Consider the following 13117-nt stretch of genomic DNA (forward strand, 5'->3'; position numbering starts at 1 on the left):
GAGACAAAATGTGGAGAAATAAAAAAAAAGTAGACAACAGGCCTTCCTTATCTATGCACTCAGGATCTTTTATGGTATTCCACCTGCACCCTTCTCTAATTTAGAAAAGAGCTGGAGGAACACCTTTTTGGAGAACACAGTATCACAATGTGCTAACCATGAACTTTTGCTCTCATACCCAGTTAACTGTCTACTGTCTTGTTCACTGTTTCTTTGCTTTTGATATTGTACAATACTCTGTTTAATTTGAATGGGTACACACCACAGATACCACCTATATAAATACGTACTAAAAGGGTACGTTTTTGATATACAAATCGCTGTGGCGGATATCCAGATTTGAACCTCTAGTCACTCCCATGGCCTGTGTTGTGGGGCTATTAGATTTGGAGTCACTCCTTCTGTAATAGACTGTTTTCTGAAGAAAGGGCAGAGGAGAGTGCACTTCAATAGGAAGCAGACCTCCAACATAAACATCAAATATTCAGACCGTAAGTCACATTGGGAACAGAGTTACTAACATTTCATGCAACGCAGCACAGCAAGGCAATTGTTGTGCCACGCTGCTTGAAAGGTACACATCAGAAATGCTCCATATTTACCAAGCTATGGCGCATCTCTGCTGCCTCCTTGTACTGGCGCACTGTACAAAGTCAATCCTTAAAGGCATTTTCTGTTTTCTAAATGCATCACATATTGAAAAAGGAAGAAACAAAGACAAATAAAGATATTTATCTTGTTACACCTTGGTCTGTGTTGAGTCCCATTTTGATGCATTCCCCGGTTTGCAACTCTTTGTAAATCTGGGAATGTGCCAAAATCCATGGATGGATGTGTGGGAACGCACGCACTCCACACATTGAAGGCATCCCTGATGTAAGGAAACACAAGGGTGCAAAATGTGCCACCTTGCATTACCTTGGAATCACTAAGCCACACAGGACCACACAACATGGCTTTGCGTGACTTAACAAACCCCATTTAAGGGCTTGTGCTTCATTGTGTTGTCTTGCCTGAAACAAAGGCAACATAATCCCTTAGTGTCTGGAAATGGCTATGTGAAAAGGCGCTCGAGCCCATCAAAATTGTCAACTGTGAAATAGCCAGTCAGGCTGTGCGGGTGTTTGTGATCAGGATGAGGGGGGGCCACAGCCTTCCAGTCTGCCAGCTGGGTGAGGGAACATCACACAGCGAATCCAGGACCACTTGCCCCTCAAACCTGGAGCATCATTGCCTGCCTGCTTGCCAAGGCCAGTGTGTCCTGTGAGGAAGAGGAGTGTATTAGGGGTTCTTTGTGAATGGATTCCTGTAGCGGGGTTCTTGGTGAATGGATTCCTGTAGTATGGTCTGCTGCACTAATCAGGCCTATGCCCATGTTCAGGGAGAGGTCTGTGACCCCAGCATACGAGAGGAGGGCCGTTGTGAAGTGATACATCCACATTGCTTCATTGACTGAGTTGTTGCCCATATGCAGGTTTGAACAACCAACCTGTATGCTAGGGGAGTCACTGAGATCAAACAAGGAGCATGGTGTGGTTCAGACTGTTGTTGTGCAGATGAGGCTGTAGTGGTGACCCAAGGGGGTCCAAGCCCTGCCTGAGGACCACCACCAGGAACATCACCTCTATCCGTTGAGTGGATCCCAAGAAACTTACCCACATCAGAGGATTATCCAGAACTCCCCAGCATAGCCCACACAGGACCATGTGTGAGGAATTAGAGAACACCCACCTGATGGCCCTCATGTGCCGCATGTGAAGAATTTACTGGAGACAGCTGCTGCAGCTTCAGTGCACAAAAAGGGGACATGCACAGAGACTCAGTTGTTCAGATCCTGCTGGTGTGGGTAAGACTAATTTACGAGCCAGACAGCCTCGGGCTGAACTCATTTTCCATGTAGCTATTCAATGCTGGATTGCGTTTGACTTTAATAAAGAGTCAGAGTGCCACTCTAGCAACTTGGACTACTAGTGGGGCTAACTAAAGCTCACCACTAATGAATAGGGAATAACCGCTACCACCAGCGAGAGGGGAGTGGGACTAAGGACCCATCTATAAATACCAGAGCCCCAACCTCAGGGGACCATGTGTTTTCTTACTGAACGCCATATTCTACTTTCTGTTTGTATGTAAGTGCTCCTTTTGTTCATAAAAGGAGGTATTTGATGGAACAATTATCTATTGCTTCTGCTGAATGTATTTTGAGTTGTGAGCCTGTGTTCACCCCCTCCCAGTGTCTACCTCCTCCCTGAGAAGCCTTGGACTGCTTGACCCAGGCTACACTGAAAGTCAAGTGCTGAAGGGGTACTTGGCCCTATTGCTCAGGATCCATAGTAGGTCAGGCCCTGGGACATTAGGGATAAAGGGCCAGATGTAGCAAAAAGCAAAATTGCGACTTGCAATTTGCGAGTCCATCCGACTCGCAAATTGCAAGTCGCAATTTGCTATGCAGTACGGTGTCTCAGACACCGACTGCGACTCGCAATGGGGTCGCAATGACCCACCTCATGAATATTCATGAGGTGGGTCGCAAATTGCGGCCCCATTGCGAGTATAGGCACTCGCTAACATGGAGGCCTGCTGACGTCAGCAGACCTCCATGTTCGCGACCTGCTTTTAAATAAAGCAGTTTTTTTTTTTTTAAGTGTAGCCCGTTTTCCTGACAGGAAAACGAGCTGACTGCAAAAAAAAAAAAACCTTTTGTTTCGGTATTTTTTCAGGGCAGGGAGTGGTCCCTTGGACCACTCCCTGCCCTGAAAAAATATTTTGGGGTCCAGTCACAAACTGGAAGGGGTCCCATGGGGACCCCTTCCAATTTGCGAGTGGGTTACCATCCACTTGAAGTGGATGGTAACTGCGATGCCATTTGCGACCGCGTACGCGGTCGCAAATGGTATTGCATCCCACAGCGACTCGCAAATAGGAAGGGAACACCCCTTCCTATTTGCGAGTCGCAAATGCATATTGCGAGTCGGTAACGACTCGCAATATGCATTTCTGCATGCCAAACCCACGTTTGCGACTCGCAAACAGCGAATTTCGCCGTTTGCGACTCGCAAACAGGTTGCTACATGTGGCCCAAAATGCCCAACCCCCAATTTTGCAATTTTGGGCTGTTAGAAATGGGGTTTCTGGTTGGCTAGGGTATGCACCTCTGCCAGGCAGAACTTACCCACTCTAGTCAGGGCAAGGGAGTTACACGTCCAAGATAACCCCTGCTCACCCCCATGGTAGCTTGGCACGAGCAGTCAGGCTTAACCCAGAGGCAATGTGTAAAATGTTTGCACAACACACACAACACACGTGATGCAATATCCCCACCACAAAGGAAACACAACACCAGATTATATGAAAATATACTGTATTGTACACAAGGCAATTATCAGACCAAACATCACATATCAGTACTATCCTGCTACCTTAGCAGTTGTCAGAACGTTACACATTAGTTACTCTGCAACCTAGCAGTAGTCACACATAACACACAGGTTACTCAGTATTCTGCAACATAAGCAGTAGTCAGGAAAACACGTTATTACATCATAGCACTTGTCATAAGAATATCATAAAATTCCCATAGTAGGAACATTAGAAAACATATGGCAAGTTAGAAAAACATATTAGCAAGCATGTCCATAAAAGGAACATTTGCATACACATATGTAAAAACATCAAACGCAGGTAGGTAATATATGAATCAAACAAAAGTCTGTAGAAAAAACTTTGGAATGCAACTATATTGGTCCTTTAAACAGTACCTGGTTGGATGAAGGCACCTCCAGTGCCTAGAAGGCGAACAATGGGGCCCCAGACGCTCCTATGCACAAAACGGGGGCCTCCCTTATACTCTGGGGTCAGAGGAGGGCGACATGCACCTCCTCTCTTTTATAGACAGGCCCCTCTGGGGACCGTGATTACTGGGGGCCCCCCAGGGCCTCAACCGGCCCTCACGAGGGGGGCCAAAGCCAGCAAAAACAACTTAGGGCAGGAGGGGGGCACCAAGCACCCCCTCCGGTTTAATGACAGGCCCCTCCCGGGACCTGTGATCTCTGGGGGCCCCCCCGGGCCTCCACTGGCCCTTCCACCAAGGGTGGGGGCCACAATAATGCCTGTTTTACCTAACAGCAGAAAAGGAGCATCCTGCTCCTAACGCAGAGGCCATGGGGAAGGGGGCACTCCCCGCGCCTTCCCCTGGTCCTGCCGTGAAGCCACAAGAAGATCAGACCCCTCCTAGGGCCCGAGCAGACACTCGCCTGCACCCGATGCAGTGCGCAAGTGTTCTTCCAGCTTCCTGGGCCGCTGTGGTGATCTTATTTAAAGGGGCACAATGCAGCCAGGAGCCTACGAGCACCCAAGGCTTTATAAGCGTGCTGCAATCAGCGCTATGGCAGCCGCAACCACGGAGAAGCACCCCTCGTGAAGAAATGGATGCAGGGGTCAGTGGCCATGGAACCCTGCCCCTGGGGAGCAGAATCTTAAGACAAGGTCCTCAGGTGGAGGGCCCAGCTACAGGCCAGCACAAGGGAAAGGCAGCAAGTGGCAAGTCCTTCACAGTGACCAGGCAGGTCACAGGTCAGCACAGCAGCAGCAGTCCATGACGGTTCCTGGTGAGTCCTTTCAGCCTTTGGTGTCCAGTTCCAAGATGATTCCAAGAGTCTCCAAATTGTGGGGAAAATTCCCTTGTACTTATACTCAGTTCTTACAGTGTTTTACAATAGTAGGGAGAGGAGGTTTCAGCCAGTTACAACTGGTTCTGGGGTTGCCCCCTCTCTCCTTTCAGCACAGGCTCCAAACATCAGTGGGGGGTTAACGACCCTATTGTGTGAGCCAGGGCACAGTATTTACAAATGCAGGTGTGCCCCACCTCTCCCTTCTCTCAGCCCAGGAAGACTATTCAGTATGCAAATGCACCTCTGTGACACCTCCACCCTCCCTGTGTACAGGCTGTCTGAAAAGTATGCACAAAGCCCCAACTGTCACTCTGCCCAGACGTGGATTGGAGTCAAGCTGCAAAACACCAGAGTCATAAGCACAGATAAATGTGCACTTTCTAGAAGTGGCATTTCTGTGATAGTAATAAAAAATACACCCACACCAGTAAGCAGCATTTATTATCAGCATCACAACCATACCAAACACGCCTACGCTACCCCTCATAAATCAGACAATACCCCTTACACATAAGGCAGGGCATTTCTAATGCAATCCTATGAGAAGGCAGCACTCACAGCAGTGAGTCACCAAGTTAGGCTGTTTGTCATTACTAGGACAGGCCATGCAATATGGCACATGTGCTGCCTTTCTACATACATGGCACCCTGCCCATAAGGCTAGCTAGGGCGTACCTAAGGGGTGACTTACATGTAGTAAAAGGGGAGTTCTGGGACTGGCAAGTAAGTTTAGATGCCAGGTCCCTGTGGCAGAAAACTGCGCACACAGGCCCTGCGCTAGCAGGCCTGAGACAGGTTTAAAAGTCTACTTCAGTGGGTGGCGCAAGCAGCACTGCAGGCCCACTAGTAGTATTTAATTTACAGGCCCTGAGTATAGAGATACCACTGTACAAGGGACTTATAGGTAAATTAAATATGCCAATTGGGTATAAGCCAATCATGCCAACTTTAGATGGGAGAGCACCTGCACTTTAGCACTGGTCAGCAGTGATAAAGTGCTCAGAGTCCTAGAGCCAACAGCGAGAGGTCAGAAAAACCAGGAGGAAGGAGGGAAAAAGACTGGGGATGACCCTGCGTAAGGCAGAAAGTCCAACATGGGCTGAGTAACTTCTACTTGCCACATGGCACTCTAAAAGGGGTTCTGACAGTCTTGACTAACAACATGCAGGTGAAGGTCAACTTGCCACCTTTTTCATCTACCTTGATTTTTAAATTGAAATATTTGTTTAAATCTTTGTTCTAAAAATGTTAATGTTTTCAGGAGGAGTTTGAATTACAATGACAAATCGTGCATAACTTTAACATGGATACTTTTAACACAGATGTTAGCATGCATGCATCTGTTAATAAACTTATATTTGTCTACTTCATTTCTCAGTTTCTAAGATTTTCATTTGTTTAAAATGGATGGGTTTATCATTACCAGCTTTTGATTAAAGAACCCCAGACAGACCTTTCTTATTCCTGCGTAACGTTCTTTGATTTAGAAAAAGATTTCAAATGGTGTCAAATGCATAAAAAACATTTCATGATTACCTGTTTAGCTAACAATCAAAGTTTGACAAGTTAATTCCCTTTTTTAAATGTATAAACTCCTCACCTCTGCTGAAATATTGTGCCCCAGAAATTAATACACAGGGAAAATACGATACAAAGCAGTATTGTAACATAAACTTCACAAGATGTCAACCAGGGCTTGGTTGCATGCTTTGACACTTGAATTGTCAGTAACTATAAGTTATGAAATTGTTAATTTTTTTTGCACGTAAAATTCTGAGGAGACGCTCACTTCCCAGATAATGGGGGTCATTCTAAGTCTGGTGGGCGGCGGAGGCCGCCCGCCAGACTTCCCCCCTCCAAAATACTGCTCCGCGGTCGCAAGACCGCTGAGGGTATTTTGGCTTTTGCACTAAGCTGGCGGGCGACCGCCAAAAGGCCGCCCGCCAGCCCAGTGCAAAAACCCTTCCCACTAGGAGTGGGAAGGTGCGACGGGTGCAGTGGCACCCGTCGCGTATTTCAGTGTCTGCAATGCAGACACTGAAATACAAAGTGGGGCCCTCTTACGGGGGCCCCTGCAGTGCCCATGCCATTGGCATGGGCACTGCAGGGGCCCCCAGGGGCCCCACGACAACCCATACCGCCATCCTGTTCCCGGCGGGAGAACCGCCAGGAACAGGATGGCGGTATGGGCTGTCAGAATCCCCCATGGCGGCGCAGCAAGCTGCGCCGCCATGGGGGATTCCCAGGGCAGCGGAAAACCGGCGGGAGACCGCCGGTTTTCCTCTTCTGACCGCAGCTGAACCGCCGCAGTCAGAATGCCCTGCGGGGCACCGCCAGCCTGTTGGCGGTGCTCCCGCCGACCCTGGCCCCGGCGGTAAGGAACCGCCGGGGTCAGAATCACCCCCAATATATATATATATATATATATATATAAACAAAGGTTACTGGGACGTTATAGTTAGGAACATAGGACATTCATTGACAAAACCAAAGGTTGCAGGAAGGTTATAGTTAGGTTCTGAATTTACTTGTACAAAAACAATAGAGAGTCAGCAGTTAGAGTTCTTTCAAGTAACTATAACTCGTACCCTAAGATAACTATAACCATGCACAGTTTTTCTTCATTAATTTGACAGCTAATGTTTCATTTATATTTTTAATGACATAATAGAAGTTGTCATGAGTGCTAAAATATATTAGGTAATTAGCAGTGCATGGAGAGTGTGAGATATAGTTAGCTTAGGGCATGAGTTATAGTTATTTAAAAGAAATTTCTACGGTTTTGTGAGAGTAAATTCAGAACCTAATTATAACCTCCCTGTAACCTTTAGTTTTGTCAGTGAATTTCTATGTTTTTTTAATTCTATTTCCTATCTGTAACGTCCCTCTAAACTTTGTTTTTTTCAGTGAATTTCTATGTTTTTTTAACGGCTAGTAATTTTCATTACCACACGTTAATCCAACCACCGCCACGCACAGCTTTTGGACGTGTGTGGCAGCAGTTTGCCACAGCTTATGGCCTGTGCCCAGGCCAAGAGGCCAAACCCCTATAGGCACCCTACCTTTCACCATACACAGTCTTCACTTGTGTGCATTAGAGGCTGCCCGCAAGACTTAGCCTGAAGCCAGACCCTGTGACCAATCCTCCAACCACCCAACCCCATGCTGCACACGGCCCTTTGTAATGCACAGGAGGAGTTGGCCGTAGCCTCTCTGGGTGTCAGAATAGGTGTGAGAGGGTGTATCTAGGGGTGGGAGTGGCTGTGAGAGTGTCTGTCAGTGAGTGTCTGTCTGTGTGTGAGAGTGCATACATCAGTGTTTTATTGGGTGCCTCAGGGTGTGTGCGGGTCTGTGAGTGGGTTCATGAGGGTATCAGTGGGTCTCTGAGTGGGGATGTGACATTGTGACTGGGTCTGTGAGTGGGTGCACAACTGTCTTAGTGAGTCTGTGAGTAGGTGTGTGAGGGTCTGAGTGGGGCTCTGACTGGGTGCATGAGGGTCCGAGTGTATCTGTGAGAGGGTGGGTGAGTGTCTTAGTGGGCACAAAAGTGTCTGAGTGGGTGTGTGAGTGGGAGAAATAGATTGAAAAAGAGAGCTAGAGAGAAAGAGAGTGAGAGGGAGACATAGAGGTTGTTAGGCTCTGATGTATGATGTACTTAGAACAAGCACAATTCTAAAAGAAAAATGTATTTGTCATTTAAAAATAGTAAGATCACTTTACATGAGCCTTAAACATTTCTACTAAAAAAGAAAAGGGAAACAAGTCCAGTTGGACTCAAACCCTCAATGCTTAGTGTGACGGTCTGTGACCGTCACACTGAGGTATACTTTATTGGCATTTTCTAACCCTTTATGGGCTATCTTTAACTACGGGGAGCCCTCAAGTGCTTCTCCTCACTCACTACATGTTTTGTTCATTTAATTTACTATATGACCCTTTACAGGATATCTGGGACTGCAGGGGGAAGCCTCAAGGCCTCCCCAACAGTCCCATTGCTTAAGCAAGCAAGAAGTTGCTTTTAACAGCAGCTCCCTGCTTGCTGAAGCAAAGGTTTCATCCTTGTTCCCTGCATGCAAACCTGTGTTCAGGGAACAGAGATGAAAACTCTGCTTTCTGACAGCAGGACTTCCTCCAACAACTATAGGTGGTGGTCCTTGGGGCTACAGGACTTCAAAAATGACCCTCTTCAGTTCTTTTTCATATTTGCCCCTGGGGAGTGGTGGTAACCAGGGCTGTGAGGAAGGCACTTGCCCCCTGCACAGAATACAGTATATGCCCCGGGAAGGTGGTGGTCTCCCGAGCTGCAGAGGTGGACGCAAGACTGTCCTCCAGTCAACAAATGAAGACTTAGGGAGGAGGAGGTCCCTGGTGATGTGGGAGATGGCGATCGGCCTCCCCCACACAATTCACAAATTTTGCCCTGGGGAGGTGGTGGTCCCCAGGGTGCCATGTGCCCCCTGCATAAATGACAAAAATCACCACGGGGAGGTGGTGGACCCAGGACTGTGGGGAGACTGTGAAGCCCCCTCATTCAAAATTCTCAATGCCCCTGGGACCTGACCCACCAGAGGGCTCCCCAAAAAACAAGTGCAGGAGTCCATACTTGTTTTTTTTTTTTTTTTTATGGCGCAAATTCACGAATATCCTGATTTTGCAGCCAAAAAAATGCTTTTTTGCTCTGGAGGAGTTCCCTCTGTGTTGCCATCACCAGAGCTAAGGGGTTGGGATATCCCCTTTTCTTTTTTTTTGCATTTTTTTCAGGGCTCGGCTGAAGATGAGTCCCAAAATGGCTGACAATACTGGTTTGACGTTTTGGCAGCCAATCAGAGCTGTGCATTTCCCTGCATGAGTTTGTCTTTTTTGTGAATACTTAGCAGCCAGAGATATACAAAATTGGATTTCACTGAATTTTTCAAAAACTACTGAACGGATTTACACCAAATAAGCAAAAGAGTGATTTACGTACCGAAATCTAGCTTTCTGCCAGATTTGGTTTAATTCTGTCCAGTGGTTCGGGCTGTAGATATGTCTAAAGGTCCTATGGGAATTAACATGAGAAACACAACTTTTTTGATCCCACCCTTTTTCTCTGCCCCTGGTTCACTGATCACCCCAAGACTTTCTGCGTGCAATAAAAATCTTTTATGAAAATTTTTGTGAAGATTTGTCAAATCGTGCTTAAGATTTAAGCAAGTCAAAAACACTTTTTTTCTGCAAACATGGTCCTAGGTATACCTGCCACAAGGTAAGTTATAGGCCCTCATAAAGAACATGGCGGTCTGGACCAACATGCTAGCGGTGGCAGTAATTGCCGCCAACAGCATGGTGGTTCAGACTGCCATATAATGAACGTGGGTGAACCGCCATTTTTTAAAGGCCACCACCCCCAAGCTCCTGCCACCAGGCACCCTGGTGGTGGTGGCATTTCTGATCTGACAACCGCTGGATAATGAGTCCGATTCCACCGGCCTTTCCCTGGCAGTGAATGACACAGGGCCCCCCTGGGGTCCCTTGCACTGCCCCTATGCACAGCCCTGACGCACATTTCACTGCCGGATTTACAGGCAGTGAAATGCGCAACGGGTGCTGCTGCACCCGCCGCATTGCTACATTGCCGCCAGCTCCATGTTTAGGCCCTGCTTCCAGCTGGGCCGGCTGGCTGAAATACTGTTTCTGCCCGCCGGCCCAGGTGGATGTATATTATGTGGCCGGCGGGGGGGTCTGCACACTGGCGCTCTTCTGTTGACCGTCAGTGTCAATCTCTGCGGTTTTCCCCTCCGAGATCGTAATGACCCCCATATGCATGTGTATATATATATATATATATATGTATATATATATATATATATATTCTCCACCAAATGTGTTTGATATTTATTCTTAACACCAGAAACGAGTAACCCAAACAACCACCAACGCGTTTCAACCACCAAGGTCTTGATCACGGTGGATGAGTAATCAATAAACAACTTAATTTATAGTTTTTCCTATTACATGCCATTATGGGGCATTATGGGATAAGTAGTCACACCAGCTTTACCAACATAAATCACTACAAAGTGAAATCAAGTTACAAATCATTTCAAACCCCACACACCACATTAATTAGACAAAACTAAGTGTACATATAATAAATATAAAAACCAAACTCTTTTGAATTTCCTAATCGGTTGTTACTTTGTTAAAAATTCTGAGATTATTTACGAGTGCTATTTGTTACTCAGAATTAAGATCCTACTCATTACAGTCCTTCACATGAGGTGAACCTTCACTTGCAAGACATATGTCACTATGAATTTGCACATTTTTGTATAAGAAAAAAACTATTTATTTTGAATCATCACAGGACCTTAGTCCTTCTTTTTTATTTACTGTGATCCTCTCCTGGGCCATTATCATTACATCAAATGCTTGGCTCTTTCATTTTTTCTGTCTCCATATGGAGACAAGCTTTCTTGTATACAAGCATACTGTGATCTTGGAAAAAAGGAAGCAGACAGGAGGTATGTAGATTTATTTTTTGTGGTAAGCACTGGACTGAGAAGATACTAATGAGAGGGTAATGTTCATTTTATGATCATGTTTGCTTGCTTGCATGAAAGGATACAACAGGGCATATTTACAAACTGCATTTTGTAATATATTAGTAGTAGTACAATAGTACTATGAACATACTACAACATGCTATTCACATACCGATGTGTGGAGGTCTCTGCCTCAGTGTCTCCTGTCTTTTATGTGCAGAGATATATGGATGGACTGCAGAGTCCTCCACAAAGGTTAGTATGTGTTTCAATAATAAATGTGGAAGCACAAAAGGAATTGGTTAGAATATGTGGAGTACTTACTACTATAGGGAAGGAGTTAAGGGGAGACTAAATAGGGGTTAGGGAGGATTAGAGAGAAATATAGGTAGGGACAACACACACCCACAAAGGAGTAAGTCTATTACTTTTCACAAACTACCCTGTTATCGTTACTGTAGTCTAAAAGTACCCAAAAGTGATAAATGCACTGCAGTTCAGATCTGGAAAATAATTTAGGTTGGGTCTTAATATAACACCCAAGGGAACAATTGTTTGAAAAGTCAATTATTTAAACTATTTTAAAATTGAAATACAGTTAATTTAATGTTAAAAATGCCAATAAATAAATTATAATTATTATTTGAGTTTTAAATATTTGTTTTAACCTTTTCAAATTAAAAAAATTATGTAACATTAATGTTTAATATAAATAATGAAACTATTTCAAAATAACTTTGTACATTGCATTGCATATTTTTGTTATGTTAGGTGGGACTTTTTCAAATTTAAACTTCAGAAAATATGCATTTTAATATCTTCAAAGAAATAAATGTTTACTTAAAATAAGTTTTTAGTGCTATACTACATATATATTGTTCTACATTTGAAATAAATGTATACAATTAATCAACATAATTTTAACATAAATATTTTATTGTTTCTAGTTTTTTTAAAGTTTAATAAACTTTACAATTTTCCCTGTACTTCACCATAGGAAAATCTCTGCCCTGAATGAGCTGAACGTCAAATACGGTTGTAAAGTCACTACTAGTAGTAAGTTTATGGCCACATTTGATGTTTGTACTGATGCCAACTCCCCATTTTAACTTTACACTTGTCAGTGGTCAATAGCCAAAAGTTATAAAGTTAATCAAAAGTGTCAGAGTAAATTTACTTATAGTAAATCTGCACATATATATTGACCTTTCTGAATAGGTCCTAATGACTTCAAATTCCTATTAGGTGTCCTAACAGTTGCTCAGAAAACATATGTTATTACATTTTTAACAACCACATTTCAACGTTTTGTGTTTAGTGATCAATTATACTCTGAAGAGAATGTTTTACTCATTCACAGAAAGCTCAGCACAGGCGGATGACTAAGCCTGACACTTATATTAACTTACACATTTTCAGTTATTCCTAAATCCCCAGGCCTACACTCACTCCTGTGTGAGGATTGTGCATATTTTCAGAAATCCACATGTGTAGGTCAAGGGAATTGTGAGATTTCAGTAACATTTCCTTTTTATTGTTCAATTTTAAAATTATTTTGTATGTAATATCTTCCCTCTCCAACAATAGCAGCAAAAATTGGTGGTTGTGTGCACTTTTCTGTACTGGTTGTACCATATTCAATTTGCTAATTTAGGAATACCCTTAGAAGTGCAGATAAAAATAGGGATGTGAGTCAAAATATTTAAAAATACCCATACAGTTGTAACTTTGAATGAGTTGACACAATTTTTGCTGAGCCCTTTCCCATGACTTTTCACACAATGTATATCACTTATGACTTGCAGATTTTTTTCAAAGGCAAATGACATCTGCAAATGTAAAAATCAATAAATCCTGCTTTTGTAAACCAGGATCTGCATTTTAGTTGCACAATTGACACGGTCTCCTCATATAAGGTACACT

The sequence above is a fragment of the Pleurodeles waltl genome, chromosome 1_2, assembly GCF_031143425.1.
Source record: "Pleurodeles waltl isolate 20211129_DDA chromosome 1_2, aPleWal1.hap1.20221129, whole genome shotgun sequence".
Lineage (NCBI taxonomy): Eukaryota > Metazoa > Chordata > Amphibia > Caudata > Salamandridae > Pleurodeles > Pleurodeles waltl.